This window comes from Triturus cristatus, chromosome 4_2 (assembly GCF_964204655.1).
Source record: "Triturus cristatus chromosome 4_2, aTriCri1.1, whole genome shotgun sequence".
In the NCBI taxonomy this organism is placed as follows: domain Eukaryota; kingdom Metazoa; phylum Chordata; class Amphibia; order Caudata; family Salamandridae; genus Triturus; species Triturus cristatus.
Window position 1 is genome coordinate 738,864,918 of NC_140586.1, and position 20,265 is coordinate 738,885,182.

The 20,265-nt window shown below is 41.6% G+C and overlaps 1 protein-coding gene across 2 annotated transcripts in view; it reads left to right on the forward strand.

The window, feature by feature from the left end:
- The window catches only part of EPS15 (epidermal growth factor receptor pathway substrate 15), an 819,466-nt gene that overhangs the window by 657,277 nt on the left and 141,924 nt on the right, over positions 1-20,265 (forward strand). The window lies entirely within an intron of this gene.

A 20,265-nucleotide genomic window follows, 5' to 3' on the forward strand; every position in this document is an offset into this window, starting at 1 on the left:
AAAACCTTTGCATACAACCTTGGACAATAATTCTGTGTCTTAAACACAATGGTGGACAAGGATGGAGTTTTAAACCAAGGACCTAATCAGACTGGTGTGGTCAATGCAGATGCAATAGAAATTGCACCCAAAGTAAGACAAACTTTAACAGTAAAACTACTCAAACATGGGTTACAACCCAGAGGAGCTGTAGTAATATTCGTGATAGAGGCGCACGAAGATTTCGGGTTATATTCCCAGCAGCCGATGCTGTAACAAAAACTTTTCATTACATACATGATGACATTCCAGCGGTCTACACTCCTTTTGAGGAGACTGCAATTCCGCTTACTTTCCAGGAACATATTTTCCGGTTTAATGGCGCCCTACTCCACATAAAAACAAGAACAAGGCTTGGTCCTTTAGGGATTCCAGGAGCAACATGGCTGATATTAGTGACCTATGCACCACATCCAGACATTGACACAATGCCACAGGATGAACTACTTGTTCAACACAAACAGTTGATTAAATTCTACAGAAACATGACACACTTTTTCTTGAGTACTCTAGCGGTCCAACCTACAGTAATTACACCTACTGCAGCTCCTACACAGAGCTCGGGTACTAAAATTACTCCACAAACATTACACGTGGCCCACAAAACGTGAACAAATTCCTTTCTGGGTAGCTCAGAAAACAACCCAGTTAGAAGCAGTATTCCCAAATACCACACCATTTGAAAAACACAGAATGTTAACAATCGGTTTGCCCATGGGGATTACACCACAGTTAGAGGATTGCACCTCTTGGGGTACAGTCTTTGCTGCCATATATACCAGAACTCATGGTATTCCTTCATTAGCAGTAGTACCAGATGTATTAAGACCAATACAAAACGACTATGGAGCAGAACCTGTCCTGAACTTAGGAATCAAGTTGTTAAACTACTGTGACCAGGTATCAGCCATAATACTAGCTAACATTAAAGGGGAAGCAGCATCAGTAGCAATCCGCCAACGCCTAAGGGAGTTCTCTCCATTAGAACAGGAGAATGAACTACCCAAAATAATTGACACAGTGTATGCAGAATTAGGCAGGGATAGTTTGGGGGGAAAAGCTTTAAAACCTCAACTACAGGGCAGTCTTGAGAAGGACACTTTTAATCAGGCACGTACTTCTTCTAAAAAGAAGTGGTATTATAAAAAAGAAAACTCTAAAGAAAAGAGATCTCAGTCCCGAGTTAGGTCTCCTCAACAGGAGCACTCTGAAAAGAGATACAACCTCAGGATTAGGGATAATATTAGGAAACTTGACGGGTATCCGGATACTGATACACGTTCCTCTCGTCCCTTCCAGGGAGGCCCCGAAAGAGAAGGACGGTCAGAACACAGAGAGGAGCGCACACAGTCCAGAAACAAGCAGTGCGCTCAAGACTTTACTTCTAAAAAAGAAGATAAGCAAAATCCAAAACCTCAATTTAAGAAAAAGAAAGTTGCTGGTCTGAAAATCAGACCTGCTCAGAATTCTGAGGACACAACTTCTGAACGGGGAATGGGCTCTGACGATGCGGGACAGTGCGGCAGAAGTAACAATAGCTCGCCTGAACCTGAAGGAATTTCTGGTGACAGCGGAGTTGAATGATTACATCACAGTGGAAACACCAGACACCAGGGTGAGCGTCCCACATAAGTTATTTGAAATAACACTCCGGATGGAGGGGGACAAGCCCAGGAAAGTTAAAGGTCTTTTTTGGAAGAACTTCTCATCTGTTAGCAGAACAAGATTAGCCGCCTGCATTCGTAATAGAGTGCCCTATGGGATAAAGTGAAATTTTTCCTGCATTTTCCAGCCACGTTCCCGTTCACCTTAAACATACATATGCACAGGAGTGGGCAGTAGCCCAAGCCCCATTGTAAAAAAAAATCACGCAGGGTGGAATGAGAACTCAACCTACTACGTGATCCCGTTAAAAGTTTCACCTAATGCTCAGAGGCAATACCCAATAAAGCAAGAAGCTAAAAAAACAGGTCAGGGAGATCTTAGATCAACTTGAATACCAGGGGGTCATTAAAAAATGTACCTCTCCAATGAACAATCCTTTGTTTCCTGTAGCTAAACCTGACAATACATATCGTCTAGTTTTAGATTAGACATTTAAACTCATGCACAAAGACATTTGCTGACCAAAATGCGCACACTGCCACATTAATGAATAACATTGTGCGCAAAAAATGCAAAACGACATTTGATATCTCAAATGGATTTTTCTGCCAAAATATAGCGCCTGAAAGCAAGTATCTAACAGACTTCAGTGCGTTAGGTTCTCAACGCCAATTTTGTCGACTCGCCCAAGGGTAAAAAAATAGCCCCGGGGTATTTTCTGCAAGAGTAACAGAGTTACTTCAAAAATTTGATGAAGAAGTGGTGTCCTATGTTGATATTTATCTGACAGATGACTTGGCGAGGCACTTGACCAGGGTAAGCACCATTATTATGGGATTTGCCAAAGAGGGCTACAAATGCAACTTTAAAAATTCGAAATAGCCCACCTCAATGTCCTATTTTTTAGGCTATGAGCTGTCAAGTGAAGGCAAAAGTCTGGCAGCTAGCTTTTTTTAGAAAAGTGTGTACTGCTCCAGCCTCCAAAATCATTGAAAAATTTACAATCAATAGTAGGATTCCTACATTTCGGCAGAACATACATTTTAGATTATGCACAAAGGGTAAAACCTTTCTATGAATTAATCAAAACTGACTTTTCAGCCAGAGATTGGACACAAGAACATACTAATATTCTTCGTTTACTCCAGAAAGACATGATTACTTCCAAACACGCGTAAACGTACTTATAAAAATGATCATACTGCCTAAATTTCTATATCTATTTTCTGATATTCCAATAAAACGGACGCAACATTTTAAAAATGTTTTACGAACCGCCCTACTCAAGCTTATATGGGGAGGGACGCGTTAGCTGGGCAACTCTCACACTTGACTATGCTAAAGGTGGGTTCAGTGCACCGGACCTGTACACATGCTATCTGAGTGTTCAAGCACATTATTGGTTTCATCTACATGCCTACACTCCACATGTAGCCATGGTATAATTACACATTTGGCAGGACACCCCTAAAACTGAAATCAGTACGCTAGATACGATAATAGCAGCATGGCACTCCATAGGCAAACTTGCCTCTAAGCTTCCTATATATGCCCCGGCGATGCCCCTAGCACACCATGCCGCACTATCGGTGACACAAGAAGACGGCTCTGTGAAAGCACTATGAGGTAGGCTTAGTCACCATGCAAGACCTCTATCCAGATGGCAAAATGATCACAGCTAAAGATCTCCACTACATCACCAACCCCACGCCACTGTTCCAGTTCACTATCCGCACACTATGACATGCTGTTAAATCACACTATACTATGTATCCGGAAGAGCCTCCCACTTTACAACCTTTACAGATAGTACTAACCACTCCCACGCGGAAAAAGCTAGTCAATAAATTATACAGAGCAATACGAGCTGAAACAACCAGAACACCAGACTATAGCCGTGCCTGCTAGAACAACAAATTACCCTCCCCCTGTCGCTTGTGGAGTGAGAACACATTTGCAACCTGACTAGTCAACTCACTCCCAATGGCAATTTATGAATCATACACTTTAAATACATCCATCAGATATACCACACACCTCTCAATGTATACAAATGCGGCATGCGTGACTCCAGTAGATGTAAACGTTGTCATCAATTAGATGCAGACTTTTGGCATCGTGCATGGGAGTGTGGGCAGGTAGCGGGATTCTGAGAGTAAGTAGTGCAACATGTACACAAGATGTCAGGGATACACTTGCAATGTACGCCGCTGGTATGCTTACTGTGTTATATTCCGCATGTGAAAGGGACGCTGGGCATATTTATACGAATAGCACTGTTAATGGCTAAACGAGTCGCTATAACATGGGAGGGTGTGCAGGCACCTAAAGTTACTCATTGGCTTAAAGACGTGGTATATTGCAAAGAAAAACTGGAACTTTATGCAGAAGAGTTACCAACGTCATCGAAACCCAAGGAGATTTGGAAACCATTACGTCAATTTCTCCAACAGGCCTCGAGTGGCTCTCTGAACAAAGCGATTTAATACTCTGTATTGCCTCACGATTCTTCTGTAAAGCCAACCAGGGTCACTGACTGACTGTATGTAGTTTATGGGCCTCTGTACCGGTTGATCATGGATTGTTTATGTTGGGTTTGTTAATGAGCTTTTTTGTATGGTAACAATGCCAAATTATTCTTGGCTTAAACGCAATAAAAAGATTTAATAATAAACACGTGTAAACGTACACCACTTGGTCATCCGAATTATTGAGGGTCAAACAAGTACACTTATTTGACCTTCAGTGAAGGAGAAACTGTAACAAACGCATACAAATCACACCTGTACACAAATGCAGAAATGTGTTTGACTTCAACAGAAAAAATCCGGACAGCCGTTCAGACTGCTGTGGCAAAAGAAAGAGCACTGGCTCAGGGAAAAGGCATTATTGTCGTAACTCCGATACCCGCTTTAGAAGCTGTTACAAAAGCCAGCATCCCGAATGCAAAAACGTTACATGCAAGATGGATACAATGGGCTAATTCTCTTACTGCAACAGATGTTGAATACAGATTTAATCCAAGTTTAAAAACACAAGCATTCTTGCAATATGAACAAGAATATCCTCTGCCAAAATAAATCTTGCTTCTTTACCAGTATGTATATCTAATTTACACTGACGGATCTGCTCAACTGGCGATAGGAAGTAAGCAGCAATATTTTTCGGCATGTGCTATCGTTAAAGGTCGCATGCATGATGGCAAGTTCCATCCTAGCTGCACGGCTCGGTTGGCAGAGTTAAAAGCACTGATACTGGCAGTTGTAAATACGGATTCCCCACACTAATAGTGTGTGATTCTTATTACTGTGTACAGTTGTACAATGGGTACTTACTGCATTGGGAACAAAACGGGTTTAAGAATGCAAAAGGTGGCACAATTAAGCACAAAATGCTATGCGAACAGGTAGCAGAGTTGAAAACCGAGCTACCGAGGACTCACGTGATCCATACACTGTGTCATCATCGTGATGGCGTTCACGTTGAAGGGAATTCATTAGCTGATGAAGCCGCAAAGGGGGCTGTTCGCACGGCTTCCGTAGCTGCGCTGACTCATTCTAAAACGAGAATATAATGGTAGCTGTCATCGCTTCACGCAAATGTAGCACAGCAGGACCTAAAAAAGTTCCACTCAAGTACTCCTACAAGTTAGATGCCCAAAAACATTCCATATGCTCAGATTCCTGGAGTGGGGGATAGAGTAATACCAAATATGGATAGTAGGCAAGGTTTAATATTGGCTGCACACAAGGGTTTGGGCTCTGCGCACACAGGCGTTACAGTGACTATTTCTTTACTGAAACCGCGTTATTGGTGGCCAGGGTTCCTATGGGTTTGGCCTCAGCGTTCTGCTGACGCTCGAACTGCTATAAAAGATTTGCGTGTCTGTATTGGTACATACTCAGTTAGCATGTTACATTCTGACCGCGGCCCTGCGTTTAGCTCTCGGGCTTACAAAGAGGCCATGGAAGAAACGGGCGTAGCATTGCGGTTCTCATCTCCGTATTATCCTGAGGGAAATTCTGTTGTGGCGAGAAAAGAATGAGACTTAAAGCAATCTTTAACAGCTAGGGTATTAGGCAAGGGCGGTAGTTGGTTCACACACCTTTATGGGGTACAGCGGGCATTAAATAACCAGCCAAGAAGCTCTCTAGGGAGTTTCACTCCATATGAGGTCCTCTTTGGGACACAAATGTGGGTACCTGATCTTGATTGTGAAGGCACAGTGGCGGATGAAAAGCCATTTGACATCCATGATAGTTTGGCTGTTTTACAGGATCTAAAAGAATCCAGGACAAAACAAAGCAATGTCCATCTAAAGCAGACCGCCCCTGAGGAAGTCAAGGTAGTCACGGCAAGACCTGTCTGGATCCCAAAAGTCAGGGATCTGGTCAGAGAGAAAATTGCAGACAAAAAGGAATTTGGACCCTCTTACAGAAAACCTGTACCAATCCTTGCAGTACACAGATCAAGAACTGTGCTGCTCCCTCCTCTTGTCGGAAAAAAGGAGAAAAGATTTGTCTTAATCGACCTAATCAAACCACACTATGTGGCCGATACTAAACAGTAGGCTCCGATGTAGCAGACGTCCTCCTCTAGCTACAATCCAAGAAGTTCAAACAGAAAGACTGATCACGTTTGAAGAGCCAACTGTAAGGAATGAAGGACTAAGCAACAATGCTATGGAACTTGTTCCACTTGTACCAGATATTCAAATTCTAAATGAAAAACAGAATAATTCACAAGTTGCAATTAGATCTAATGCAGACTTCTACATCAACATGCCTCGTCAAGAGGAAAATAACATTTCAACTAATCCCAATGCAATTCCAACAATTGATCGAACTGCTTCTGGCTATTTCATTAACTTTGATACGTTTTCTCTGGATCCAAGCGAGCCAGAAACGACGCCAGTCAAAACACCATTCAAGCAAGAATTAAAGAACTTTCTTCAAAAAACATACCTGGTATCACCTTGGATTGAACTCTGGGTAATTTCTGGGATAATGTTTTTTCTTTTATGACTAGGTTTAGTATTGACTTTTAGTATGCTTATTAATGGACATTATCTTCAACAAGATTCCACTGCCCGAAAGGTCAACATCCTCCTGAAGTTACACACATCGTCACATTGTGAACGAAGAGACTTGTCATCAGTAAACATTACAGCAGGTCCTATACCCGATGGTATAGTATGGGACAAGGATGATTTCAACATTTTCGGCCCGACCAAACTTTTACAAATTAATCATGTATTTAAAATATCTTTGAGTGATATTACCTCCAGTGCATTTTCTGATGATTGGGACACTGAAACAGTTAATAACATGTCTGATTTAGAGAAAACTGCTGCATTTTCTAATGATGAAATGTTAGAGGGTTCTTCAGACTATGACAAATTGTACTGTTATCAACATTTTGGTCATCATTTCCTGCACAAATCCATTTCACCTAGGAATGCATTTGAGTACCATCAGTAGGAACATTGCCCAACACCACCAAAAATGAGTTCACAAGTGTTTGCACAGAAATGTGCATATTTTTCAGGATTTAACACAACAGATCCAGCCTCATTTTTTTTTATTATAAGGTTGCACCAACATCAGCACTGAAAACCAAACCGATTTACTCTGCTTCCTTTTTGGCCCAATTGTCTGAAATGGGTTTCCACCTATGGAAAGACTAAATTGACTTAAAATCAATTTGGGGTTCGAGGAACTGGCAAGTCCAGGGTATAGAGGCACTATTTAGAGCATGCCTCATTCCACAGCAGATTATCTTTTTAAATGATACTGTGCAACAGACATCCTGTCTTGGAATAGCCAAGATAAAGGACCTGAACACTCCAAGGTTACTTACACCAACACATGGGTGGCAGAATTCTTCTACAAAGGGAGGGGCAACAGTTGATGACATACTAAAGTACAATAGAACAGACCCCAATTGGAAGGAGTGGGTGGTTTGGCCCTTAGACACAAACACATGTCATAAAAGGTTCCTACACATCACCGAGGGACTCAATATGCATAGGCCGGACCCACGTTATGTACAGAGAGAACATCCAGGGGTAGTGACATCCTATAGTGTTGGGAAGTTGTGCCTACAATGGCTAGAAACCTCAACACTTGCAGAAGTTAAACAACATTTATCTTTACTCTCACAAGACCTGGATCTTAGGGACTTTTTACAAGGACCTAGGAAACGACGTCAAACGTTTCATATATGCAGGCATTTATGCTGCCTATAATGAAATATGGAAGATTTCCCAACAAGAAGCCGCAGAGAGAATACGGGAAATAGACAGTATAAACTTAGAAAAAGCTTTTGCTGTGGTGGATAATGGGTTAACAACTTTGACCTCCAGAGTATATTCATTGGGCAACATTGTATCTTCTGCAATTGACATACTGAAACAGGATTTAGCCATATTACAACACGGCCAATCACAGTTACGTTCTATTATTTTATTGAGCTGGACGCTACAATCTTTGTGTGCAGGCCTTGGCGTTTTATAAACAGTACGTCCCTGTTTTCAGAATACAATCTAACTGATACACAGATTGAAATGGCACAAAGGGTAGCTAAATATACAATGCTGCAAATTGAAAAACTGGACAGACTACCATTTACAGTAGCTGAATTACCATTAACTGAGTTGCTAATCAATGGCCAAATCACTCTCCCAGTCACTACATTTCAGATTTACTATTGCCTTGAGCAAAGGCAGGCAGATATGAAAAATTGGGTAAAGAATACATTAAGAAATTCTGGGATTTACCATCTAGATTTCGATGCCGGAGCGGGGATCGAGAAGTGTTGCTTAGTGGTACCAACTTCAAGAACACTTTTAGCGGTTCTCTCATATGCCAAGATATCGTTTTGCACAGAGCCTGTAATGGTTCAGTTTATAATCTGTCTTGCCACATGAAAGGAACACCAGCTGCCGTAATATCGCCAGTGTTCGAGTTACTTTCGAATGGGAGTTACTTGATGCTGAACGATCAAGATTGTTGTGGCATGCTTCCAGGCGTTGCATATCTGGTCACCGTGAACAACAGGGTTACTTGCTGTATGCAAGTATGGTTTCCTCCGACAAATACAGTCAGGGAGGCGCAAGTATGGCCTTCACTGAATGTTTCGTTGATACAGTTTGATGCTTTGAGCAGAATGAAAGCCATTCTTTTACAGAAAACCGTGCCACCGACCTCCGCTCGAGAAACCTTTGAACTTCAAGTTGCAAGGACCTCGACCGAGATACGGGCGCTAATTCGAACAAACTGCCCCCTACATTTTGTAGAAATGGTGGGACGTATCTTTAATATGTCAGATACAAGAGGCATTATACACCTGTTTAAAACCATAGGGTCCGGATTCCTTAGCACTTTCCAGACTATCCTCGGAGTTACTCCTAACTCCATACACTCCGTGCTTGGAAGTATTTTCGCTGTAGCTGGAATCCTGATTATAGTCTACCTGCTGCGCAATGGACGGACCATCCGCCAGTGAGATTGCGAAGACTCTCCTGGAAAGACAATACCGTGAGCGCATGGTACAGCATCTAGGTGCACCATGCCTTCGAGAACTAAGTGCTTATTGGTCCTTATCCTTCAGACCTGTCTTTGAGAACTGTTTTGTACCTGTCTTCCAATGCCTGTTCTGCGGAGGCGAATGCGATTTGAACATCTGTATGACACCTCTGATGGGGACGCCAGCGGACTTAGGGCCAGATGTAGGTGGCCAAATAGCGATCGGTAACGCTGAAATTAGCAGAATGCCAGCGTTACCGATCGCTATTTGGCTGCGAGCAATGTAGGCGAGTTTAAACCTACTAGCAAAATAAGGAGTCGCAAAATTGCGATTCCTTATTTTGCTCTTGCATTTAAGGAATCTGGAATTGCGATTCCTTAAATGCAGTGTAAATAGCACAAAAGTAAGTGCACTTTAGCCTTAAGAAATCGCTAATTACCACCAACTTCAAGTTGGTGGTAATTAGAGATTTCCTTGAAAAAAGCACTTTTTTGCTTTTTTTAAAGTGCCATGTGCACACATTCATGCCCTTAGGGCATGTATGTGCGCCACATGTGCACACATGCACATTTCAGGGGTGCAAAAGGGTGTCCTTTTGACACCCTGGCACCCTTGAAATAGCGCACGCTATTTGCCATTCTTTAATACCAAATCGCTAATAGTGAATATCTTCCCATTCATTCCTATGGGCCTCCTAGCCCATAGGAATGAATGGGTAGGTATTCCTTATTAGCTAACCTCAATTTGCGATTCGTTATTAAGGAATGTTAAGGAATCGCTAATATTTTAGCGATTCCTACCTACATTCAATTTTGCGAGTCCTTAATAGCGAATCGGTAATTTTCGCTATTAAGGATTCGCAAATTTGATTTTACCTACATCTGGCCCTTATACTCCAGGCTGGAACCTTTGTAGTCCCATACTCTACTCTTTACCCAGTGTATTCCCATCTTGACGCATGCCTTCCTCGAGGAACCTTTCATGACTGAATAAAATTTCAGCTCCAGCATTGACACCGAGGTTTTGAATCCGGTACCGGTAGCCTACACACCGGCTGTTGGCAGCGAGGAGTTTCATCTATGCACACTTGACGTGCTATGCGAGGTATTGCAATGTTTGTCCCCTGCTGTAGCAGGCAGTGATGATATTATGTCTCTCAGCCAGAACATTTAATCTGAATTTGACCCACCGTGTGCTGGGAACGAATATGGAACTTTTTCCTTCCCTTTATATTTCTAAAATAACTTTTTCAAATTGACACTTTCTATCACGAAGCATGCAGTAATTCAACTTGTGTGATCTAACTCGTTTGGAACTGTGATTTGCGGAACTTTACGACAATGTCAAACCTTATCAAAGAACATTTTTCCCCATTTTTTAAACTGTTTTTAAATGATTTTTTAAACATTTTAAGAAACTTTTTATATGACTGCTTGATGATTTTATACACTGACACTTATGAAAATGTGTATCTCAGAATGTGTAGATCTTGGATGAGATGTGCTTTAGGATGCCCTGAAGGGAAACCAAAGCATTGCCAGCATCCAGATGAAAAAGTAAGAGTGCTTGAACAGTATTTCTGAAGGCGCTTTCTGGAAGGAATGGTTTCACTTTCTTTAGATGAGAGAGTTAGCATCAGCTTTCCCGTTATTTTAGCAGGGTCTTTGATGATGCAGTTTATGTCCAGGGTGAATCCAAGTGACTTCGCATTTGGTGTAAGTTGTGATTCAAAGCTGTCATGGCTCATGTCATTTAGCCAGGTTTGTACTGTTTCTTGTTTGTTTCTCTTGCACATAAAAGGGATTCTGCCTTAGTTGTGTTGAGCTTTAGGTAGGCGCTGGACATTCTGATCTGGATGATGTGTAGTCAGTGTTAGACTTTCAAGTACAGTTGTGTATCATCCGCATATTGGTGAAACTTATCTGTGAGTAGAGCACAATTACTATTGTATTTAGCTATGAAGAAGGCTTTTGTTTCTAGTGGATATCATGTGAACTGAATCACTGATTCCAGTATTGTCAGTTGAGAATAATGAAGCAAGACTGTGGTTAAGCTTCACGTCAGACAGTTTAGTGGAGTGGGGGAACCTAAGAATTTGACCAATGTTTCCTGCAATTTCTACTCTGGACCATACCGCATCCAGTCTTTGTTTTTAATCAAATAACCATTGCTTGGTGTATTCTCATATTTCTAGACCTAAATAGGTCTACTTATGTTAGAAATCCATATGAATAACTCCTGCATCTTCTCAAATGTGCTATTCTTTTGCACAATATATAAGATCTTTGGGGAAAAGAGATGCTTTGAGATGCATGAGGCCACGCCTCTGGAGCAGAGCGGCGCAGCCTCGTCCAAATAGCCTCTCCCTGGGGACGACCGCTGCCTGCCGTCCACATCAACTTTAAGATTTACCCCTTCCTGCTGCCTCACCGACACTGAATGCAGTACCTTGCTTCTGTCCTCCAACTCAGTGCAGCTCCCCGGAGGTTCCAGCTTCCTTCCCGTGGGTTGGACCTTCTTCTACAGTCAACTGGTCCTGCGTTGGTCCTTCATGGCGTCCTGCCACCTTTCAGTCTTCTGTGCTCTCTCTGTACCATGCTTTCTCTGCATCTAATGCTCCTTGGTCTCTTTCGTGCGTGCCGTACATTATGTTCCGGTCTACCTTAAGTTGATTGGCTCATGAGTTGATTGTTCTGTGGCTAACGACTAAAACGTTAACCAGTGTGTGTTCCTTGTGTACCTCCAGAGTCACTAGTGGAGCATTTCTCATCCATTTCCCTGGCCTTTTTGTAACAGAAATGCCCCATTTTTTCTGCCTCATATGTGAGATCATATGAAGTGTTTTTGGGTAGTGGTTGAGTGGTGTTTATGCTGCTCACCATAACTGGCAAATTTAATTGTTTTTTAGATTTTGCAGACAATATATTCTGATTTATTCATGTAGCTTATTAACAAAAATGCTTCTTTGTGCTTTAGAAAATACAAACCATAAAACAAAGCAGAAATACAGGCAAGATGAGCCAGGAAAGTAATTACCAGAAAGACAGATGTTCCCTAGCAGGTGAAACAAAGTAAGTTTGTCTCAACACAGGAACTCAAAGAAAGTGGCTTACACAGTTTGTTAGATAGGTGAAGGAAGCACAACTTGCCGAAGTGATTGTTCTAGTTCTTGTTGTGCTAAGCAGTAGTTGATTTTTGTATCTGAGAATGCAGAGAGATGAAGGAAATATTTATTGGACGGGGAGGAGGGAGATCTGAGATGTATTGCTTTGTGTACAATTGTTATGGTTGTCGAATGGGTACGCAGAATGGGGATCGCAGTAGAGCAGTGATGCATGACTTTTGATTTGTTGTGGTGATTTAGTTATGCTACTGCATTCTGAGCAATCTGCAGCTGGTTTAGGAATTTCTGTAGTTGAAAGGTAAATGTAATTTGTCGCCGTCAAGATATGACTGGATGACAGGGTTGACTACTACAGTATATAAATTGGGTTCAATGAATGGAAGAACTTTTTAAAGACAAGGTGGAAGGAGTAGGCGTGAGTACTTTTGTAAATTGGGCTTCCAAGGAAAGGTTGTCGTCTTCAACACCATATTTGATGGGGTTCTAGCGATTGTCAGGTGATAAGGTTTTGTCCCATTCACTGGCCTGTGAGGTGAATGCCAATAGAATATTAGTTTATTAGAAAAATATACTGAAATAAAAAGAATTCGTTTTGGCTAGTTTAGTCTGAGGAAATTGGTGACTATCCTCCACTTAACAATTAAAGGTCTTGTACAGGCTGAAGATGCCATCTTGACATTCATGTAAAAGCGGGATCCTGCTTGATGAAGCACTTGGGCTAAGGACGACATGTACATATTAAACAAATGGGGGCAAGATTACACCCGTGTAGGCCACCAAAGCTGATGGCTTTGCCTTGAATGTGAAGAGGGTAGTACAACAACCGGATATCTCTGACATGAAAAACAGCGCTAGTGATAACAGATGCTTGCAAAGTCTTGAAAAATGTTGTGTGCAAAGCTATTGAAAACAGCTGAGAGGACTAGGAAGACTAACATTGCAGGTTTGTCTCTGAATAATTGACAAATATAATCGAGGGCTGATCGAACGTGTAGCTCAGTGCTGTGGCCAGTACGAAAACCAGGTTGTCACCCACCCTTAAGACTTTTTTTTTCATTGATATCCTGGAGCTATTGCAGAGACACTATCGGTCTACTCAAATAAGGAAGAATTGAGATGGTTCGGAGGTTGTTCTCATCACTATCTAGAGATGGCTTCTTTAACCGGTATTTCACCACAACTGCTTTTCAAGGGTCCGATAAAATGCCATGCTTTATACAGCTTTTGAATAAAGTAAGTAGGATTTTCACTTGCAGGTGAGAGGAGAGGGTTTAGACGCCTAGCTAATAAAAGCCCATTTGTGAATTTGTATCGGTGGAGGTTAGTTAAGACTTGCAAATGTTCCTCATGGGTGATTTATGTAAAGGAGTCAAACCATACCCCCACCTGAAAGATTTATTTGGGTGGGACTGTTGGCATTGACATTGGGTCCAAATTGTAAAAAAAATACATCTCTGTAAAGAAGAGAACAATATTGTCAGAGGGTTTGGGTTTGTGGTATTTCAACGTTTATGGCTCTTGGATGTTAATTTCAGCGAAAATAAAAACCTTTGTTTTTTTTATTAAAGGTTGCTCGCCTTTCTAATTGTTTCAGAACAAAGACATTTTTCAGATTTAATTTGCCTTTTTATAGAAGCATTATGGTGTTATATGCCACCTTGTTTGATGATGGGAAACACTTCTTACTTTTTTCTTTCATCCCTTCAAACATCAAATACGGTATTGCTTGTATTGTATTGGTAGTGTATGTTTTGAAATAGTAGTAATAATACTTTGTTCGGTTATAGATAACCATCAAAGTGTACACAACCAAGATGCAATAGCACTAAAACATATACCATAAACCATAAAGGTATATATCAATCCTCTTATACTTCGTCTCACGTTAAAAAAGAATGTATAGAATAACAGTAATCCTCTCGTATCCTATAGTAAAAACAAATGGGAGCACATCAGTCTCTTAAGATAAGAACATCCAAACATTTCATACTATTTCATAAAACAGGAGCACTTTAAAAGGCAGTGCCATAAGTCCAAAAAGTGACTGTGCATAGTGCAAACAATAATCATGTGCAAAAGACAAGATTGTTAAAATGCTTGTTTATTTAGCACAATGTTAAGAAGTAGGTTTGAAAATTGTAGTTGAGTCATACTGCTTGTAAAAATGTACTACCTGCAAATACTGTTTGAGGTTGTAGCATTTTTTTAAATCCTAAAAGCTACCAAGTGTCTGTGTGTTCCCATATCACGGCAAATGGGCACAGTCCATTTGAGACGTAGATTACAATATTGGGGACCAAGAAACATTATATGCATCATCTTCGTCACTCAGGCCGCATGCTGAACAAGTAATAGTCTTGCTTCAAGTGCTATTTATAAGTAAAAGATCTCAAAGAGAGAGATCCATGGCGAAAACGTATATATATAGAGAGACTTCTTACTAGGGACGAAGATATTAAATCTAAAAACTTCTCAAAGGCGGTGAAAGGCTTAAAATCTAAAAACTGAGTAGTCCGGGAGCCATTGGGAGCTGTTGGTTATGTATCCATCATTTGTATAAGCCCAGTATCGAGCTTTCACCATATTGAGATCGTCTTTGCAAATCACAGTTGGGTCATCCCAATAGCTCTGCAAACCCAATTTCCCCAGCCAAACCTCAACAAGTTTAACCCATGGGAGATTTCTAGCTTTTGGGGATTTAGGTAAGTCAGTAAGTGACTCTTTGTAAACTCTTAGCTCGGGTGTGGTCCAAAGTCGGACCCAATAGACTAAAACTTTTAAAACCGCCAAATCAGCAAGTCTTTTCAAACCCACATCAAAATACAGAGGGGTGAGGGGTGAGCTAGGTGGAAGACAAAGCAGTTTCCTAATGAAGTTGTTTTCCGCTATTCTCAGTGAGGGTCTGCTAAGCCCCAGATCTCAGCGCCGTAAAGCGCCGCACACTGTGCCGTAGCACGATCGATTTCCAGGGCATGTGAAATTACACGTGATGTTGTTTGATTTTAAAAAAAATCTTAAAATGGCACTAGATCTGTGCTCTTTTATTAAAGTGCTCTTGTTCATTTGACTTGTCCACCTATAGTTATCCATAAGTCTAACGCCCAGGTAGTCAAAGTTGTGTACTCTTTCAAGAACCTCACTACCTACAAAGACAATAGGGCTCTTCCTTTTAGATTTCTCAAACACCGTGTACTTTGTTTTATTCACGTTTAGCTCTAAACCCCTAGTATTGCAGACACTTAAAAACTTATCAATTTAGATTTGGAGTCCCATGGGTGTCTTAGAAATAAGAAGGGAGGCATCAGCAAAAATAATTGATATCTTCCTGTTGTTCAAAACCGGGGAATCATTTCTGCATTGCTCCAACGTTTCTACAACATCATTGATATATAGAGATAACAAAGTGGGGGCAAGGATGCAGCTCTGACGTACACTTCTCTCGATCGGAATGCGGTCCGTTAGTTCTACATTTGGAACCCCAACGAACTTGAGCATAATTGTTTTCATGTTCTCATGTTATTTGTTAATTACATATACAAAGTTGTCTGGGACCCCCATTTTCATCAAAACTCGCCATGGACTTGGGCATGGGATGAGATCAAACGAGGCTCTTAAATCAATAAAAGCCACATAAAGTTTTGGGTTTTTGTATTAAAACCTATTTCCATTATAAAATTGTAAACCTAAAAATCTGATCAATTTAACCTTGGCTCTTACACCAGCCTGAAGGGGAGACAAAATTTAATTTACATCAGTCCAGTCAAGATGTTTCTCTAGTATTTGTTTTGCAAAAATTGTCAATAAGGCTGATCGTCCTGTAGTGTGAAGGATCACTTGTGTCGTCCTTTTTTATGAATTGTTACAATTTCTGTCTCAAGCCACGAATTCAGCTTCTTACCCCCATTTGCTACTGCATTTGATAATAGATTTAAATAAACTGACGAGATCAGAGGCTCTGATTTATATAAATCCCTGGGAATTTTATCTGGGCCAAAGGCTTGAGCAGATTTTAGGGAGTCAATAGCTCTATTTGTTTCATCAAGGCTAAAGGCTACAGGGGCTGTAAGATCCAAAGTTGTAAAAACAATGATTATTACTACACCTAAAATCATTGGAATCCCCAGAGGCATAACGAGTAGAGAAGTGTGCCACCCATATGTCAGGCAAGATGTTATAATGATGTCACTTAAACTTGTCTGACTTAGTTCGAGCCACAAGGCGCCAGAATAGTTTAATATCATTAATTTTACAGGCAGGCAGCAAGTTTTGCCATAGCTTGTTATTCCAATTTCTTTTTGCCCTGATCAAAAGTGCCTTTTAGATTGATCTTGCTTTACTGATAATGTTAATGTTAACTGGGACTTCTAGAGCGCATAATAACCGAAAGGTCGCTTAGCGCTATGAGAGAGCGCCTAACCTCGCCAAATCAGCATGTACATGCGCCGAACTACACCTAGGTTGTGCCCCAGGCTTCAACAAAAAGAAGCGTTAAGTTTTTTCCTAAATGAAAGAATGGTGGGTTCCCTTCGCTTTCCCGGCAGACTGTTCCAGGTTTGCGGGATCATTGCGTAAAAGGCTCCGCCCCCTTTGGAGGAATTATTGAAGCGGGGGCAGGCCAACAGGTCAGTTTCAGATGATCGAAGGGTACGTGCTGGCACATAGTTTGAGGCGCTCCTTAATGTAGGCTGGGGCCCAGCCGTAGATGGCTTTATGGGCTATACAGAGACCTTTAAACATGGCTTTCTGTTCAATCGGGAGCCAGTGCAGCTGCTGCAGTAAGGGGATGGCATGTGCCTGCCTTGGGAGCCTGAAGATTAGTCTAGCCGCATCCTTCATGGCCACTTGGAGTTTTGTTAGCAACTTCTCAGGAAGGCCAATATACAGAGAGTTGCCATAATCCAACCTTGACATAATCATTGCCGACATGGCCATCCGTAGTGCCGTGAATGAGAGAAGGGGGGGCAAGTCTCCACAGCTGTCTCAGTAAGCCTACTCATGTCCCTGCCACGGTAGATACCTGGTTTGACATGGAGAGCTTGGCATCTATTTTTATGCCAAGACTTTTAACAACCGGGGCTGGCGTGGGAGAGTAGCGCCTAACTCTCGTTGCCAAAAAAGGTCGCTCCATGGGCTGTTTCCAGTGGTGATGACCAGTACCTCGGTTTTGTCGGGGTTAATTTTGAGTGAATTGGCTGTCATCCAATTGACCGTGTACCTCAGTATGTTTTGCATATGTGCGTGGGCCGAGGGAGAGATGTCAATCCGGATGATAATTTGCGATTCATTAGCGTAATTGAAAACTTGGCACTCCAGGCTGGCCAATGCAGGCACCAGAGGCTGTATATAGATGTTGAAAAGGAGGGGGGACAGAGCAGATCCCTGAGGGACACCGCACGTTAGTGCGCCACTGTTGGACACCCGATCAGCCAACTGGATCCTTTGGGATCAGCCTGACAGGAAGGACGAAATTCATTGATGTGCTAACCCCTGGATGCCTAGCTCTGAAACCCGCGACAGTAGTTGGTCATGCTTGACCGTGTCGAATACCGCAGATAGGTTTAGTAGGACCAGGGCGCATGGCTTCCTGCTGTCGGCCATGAGTCTGAGTTTGTCCATCACTGCCAGCATTACCAGGTCTGTGCTGTGGTGAGCCCTTGAAACCTGCCTGTTTCATCTGGAGCAACTGTTGTTCCTCTATGAAGTTAGATGGGGTTTTCAACACATGTTGTTCCAAAACTTTTGCCAAAAAGGGGAGCTGGGAGATCGGCCTATAATTCTTGAGGTTAGCTGCATCCGCCCCAGGCTTTTTCAGCAGGGAGGTCACTCTAGCTTCCTTAAAGTTGGCCAGGACATAACCCATTTTGAGTGACCCTGATTTGACACGGCCCGTTAGGAGGCTGAGTCGTGATCGAGCCTTGGAAAGATGGTGAGGGGCTCGCCATAGGCAAGGTGTGTAGGGTCCACCGCCAGAGGGCACTGGACGACGGGCGTGTTGTGAATGTCCATTAGGAGGTCATTGAGTTTGTGGAGGAAGAAGGACTGAAACTTATTACAGCCTTTAGGGCCAGGTCCTAATCCGATCACCCACTACGACAGCCATTCTTAGTGAAGTCTTTGCTAGTTTACATGCTTGGTCAAGTCACTGATCTTTAACAGGATTCAATTTCACATCAGGCATATCCTTATAAAAAAAAAACAACCTTTGCAGCAAATAAGCGGTTATGTAGGTTTAAAATAGGGATTTCATTTTCATTAAGCCCCACATAATTCTCGAAGTACTTTGCAAAAAGTCCATAAATCTGCGTGTATAATTTTTAATTGGACATTACATTCGGCCAAGAAACATAGCGACGATTGTTGGTTACAAGATGAGCTGGTACTATAGTTGTACAAAGATTGTTTTCCTGTCTCAGAGAATCTCCCACAAGAGTCAACTCTAGCGAGTTATGATCACTATCAAATCTCGTTACCACTTCCATACCAGTCAAAAGTGGCCATAATCTCACATTAGCAAGAATTTAATCTATAACACTAGTACATTCTCCTTTATTAAAGGTTGGTGCTCTATTGGGATCAGAGACAGTGCGCACCCATTACATGCTCTAAGGCCCCTGCTAATTGTTAAAGATGCTAATTTTAATGCAGGATTAGAAAGATTTTTCTTTGGTTGTCCTAATAAAGGGGGAATATCCCATATTTCATCTTTCCCTCTTGTGATCTCATTTAGATAAATGGAAGGTTCAAAGGAAGTATTAAACTCCCCTGCTACTACAATTTTTGTTTACTAGAACAGTATCCATAGCTTCTTCCACAAGAAGTAATGTAGGTGAATTTTCAGATCTCCTTACCGTTCTGACATAAATGTTAAAAATAGCCATACAAAATCCTGATGCAAAAGTCACAGTGATCCTCATTAAATCAGAGCTATCTATTTCTATTAGCGTAAATGCATGGATACATCCATTCCTAATTAAAATCATAAGGCCCCCAATAGTTCTTCCAAATTGCTCAGCTGGTTTCGCATCTACACTAAGAGAAGTAAACCCATTCATAATTACTTTCTCTGTGGCCCAGGTTTCTTGGAATAGACAGATATCATGTTGTTCTATGTATGCCACCCAATCTGAATCAGTCAGCCTAGAACTCAATCCAGCTACATTCAAAATAGAAGTTTAATCCCAGGTGAACAGCAATTAGATCTACTACGCCTATTTCCAGATGGTACACCTGGAGTCTCATCTAAGCATGTGTTTTTGTATATATTTGTTCTAGTATGCTCGATATACTTGAATTTGTCAATTTCCTGGGTATCACCTAGGTTGCCTGTAAGTTAGTGTTGATACTTAATCAACAATGTCACAATTTCTTGAGGAATTGTATATATTAACTTTGACTGCGCTAACCCCATCTTTAATCTCCGAAACGCCTCCTATAGTGCAATTTGCAGAGCATTTGCTTGTGTTGGTAACACTGTAGAGATTAGTAAAGCAACTTTACAAATGTATTGAATATGTAGCTGCTGGGTTTTGGTTAGGCTATTTACAAATAAGAGGAAGATGGTGAGCTTGAACTCAAAATAACTTGTGAAGAAGAGGAAGAAGCCCCTAAATATGTGGAGTGGGATTGTTTGGGTGGGACAAGTATGTTAAGGACCATGCCCATTTGCCTGCAGGAGGAACGTATAGAAAGTTATCTCTTGGGGTGACAAACTCAAGATAGAAGGCGACAGGTTCAAAAGGTAGAAGGAGCAATGTCTGTTGAAGGGTGATTAGAAAGTGCTTTATTGTGATCACAGCCTACCAGCTTGTTGGGTTGTGCTTGAGTGAAATGTATGTGGTCATTGTTGGAGGGATGCATTTTTTGGTAGCTGTTTGGCTGGATCTTGTTTTCTGTTAGAAGTTGAAATGCTTGGGAGTGGCGTGAATGAGACCGAAGTGTTAATTGTTAAAAACATTTTGTTGCAGATGACT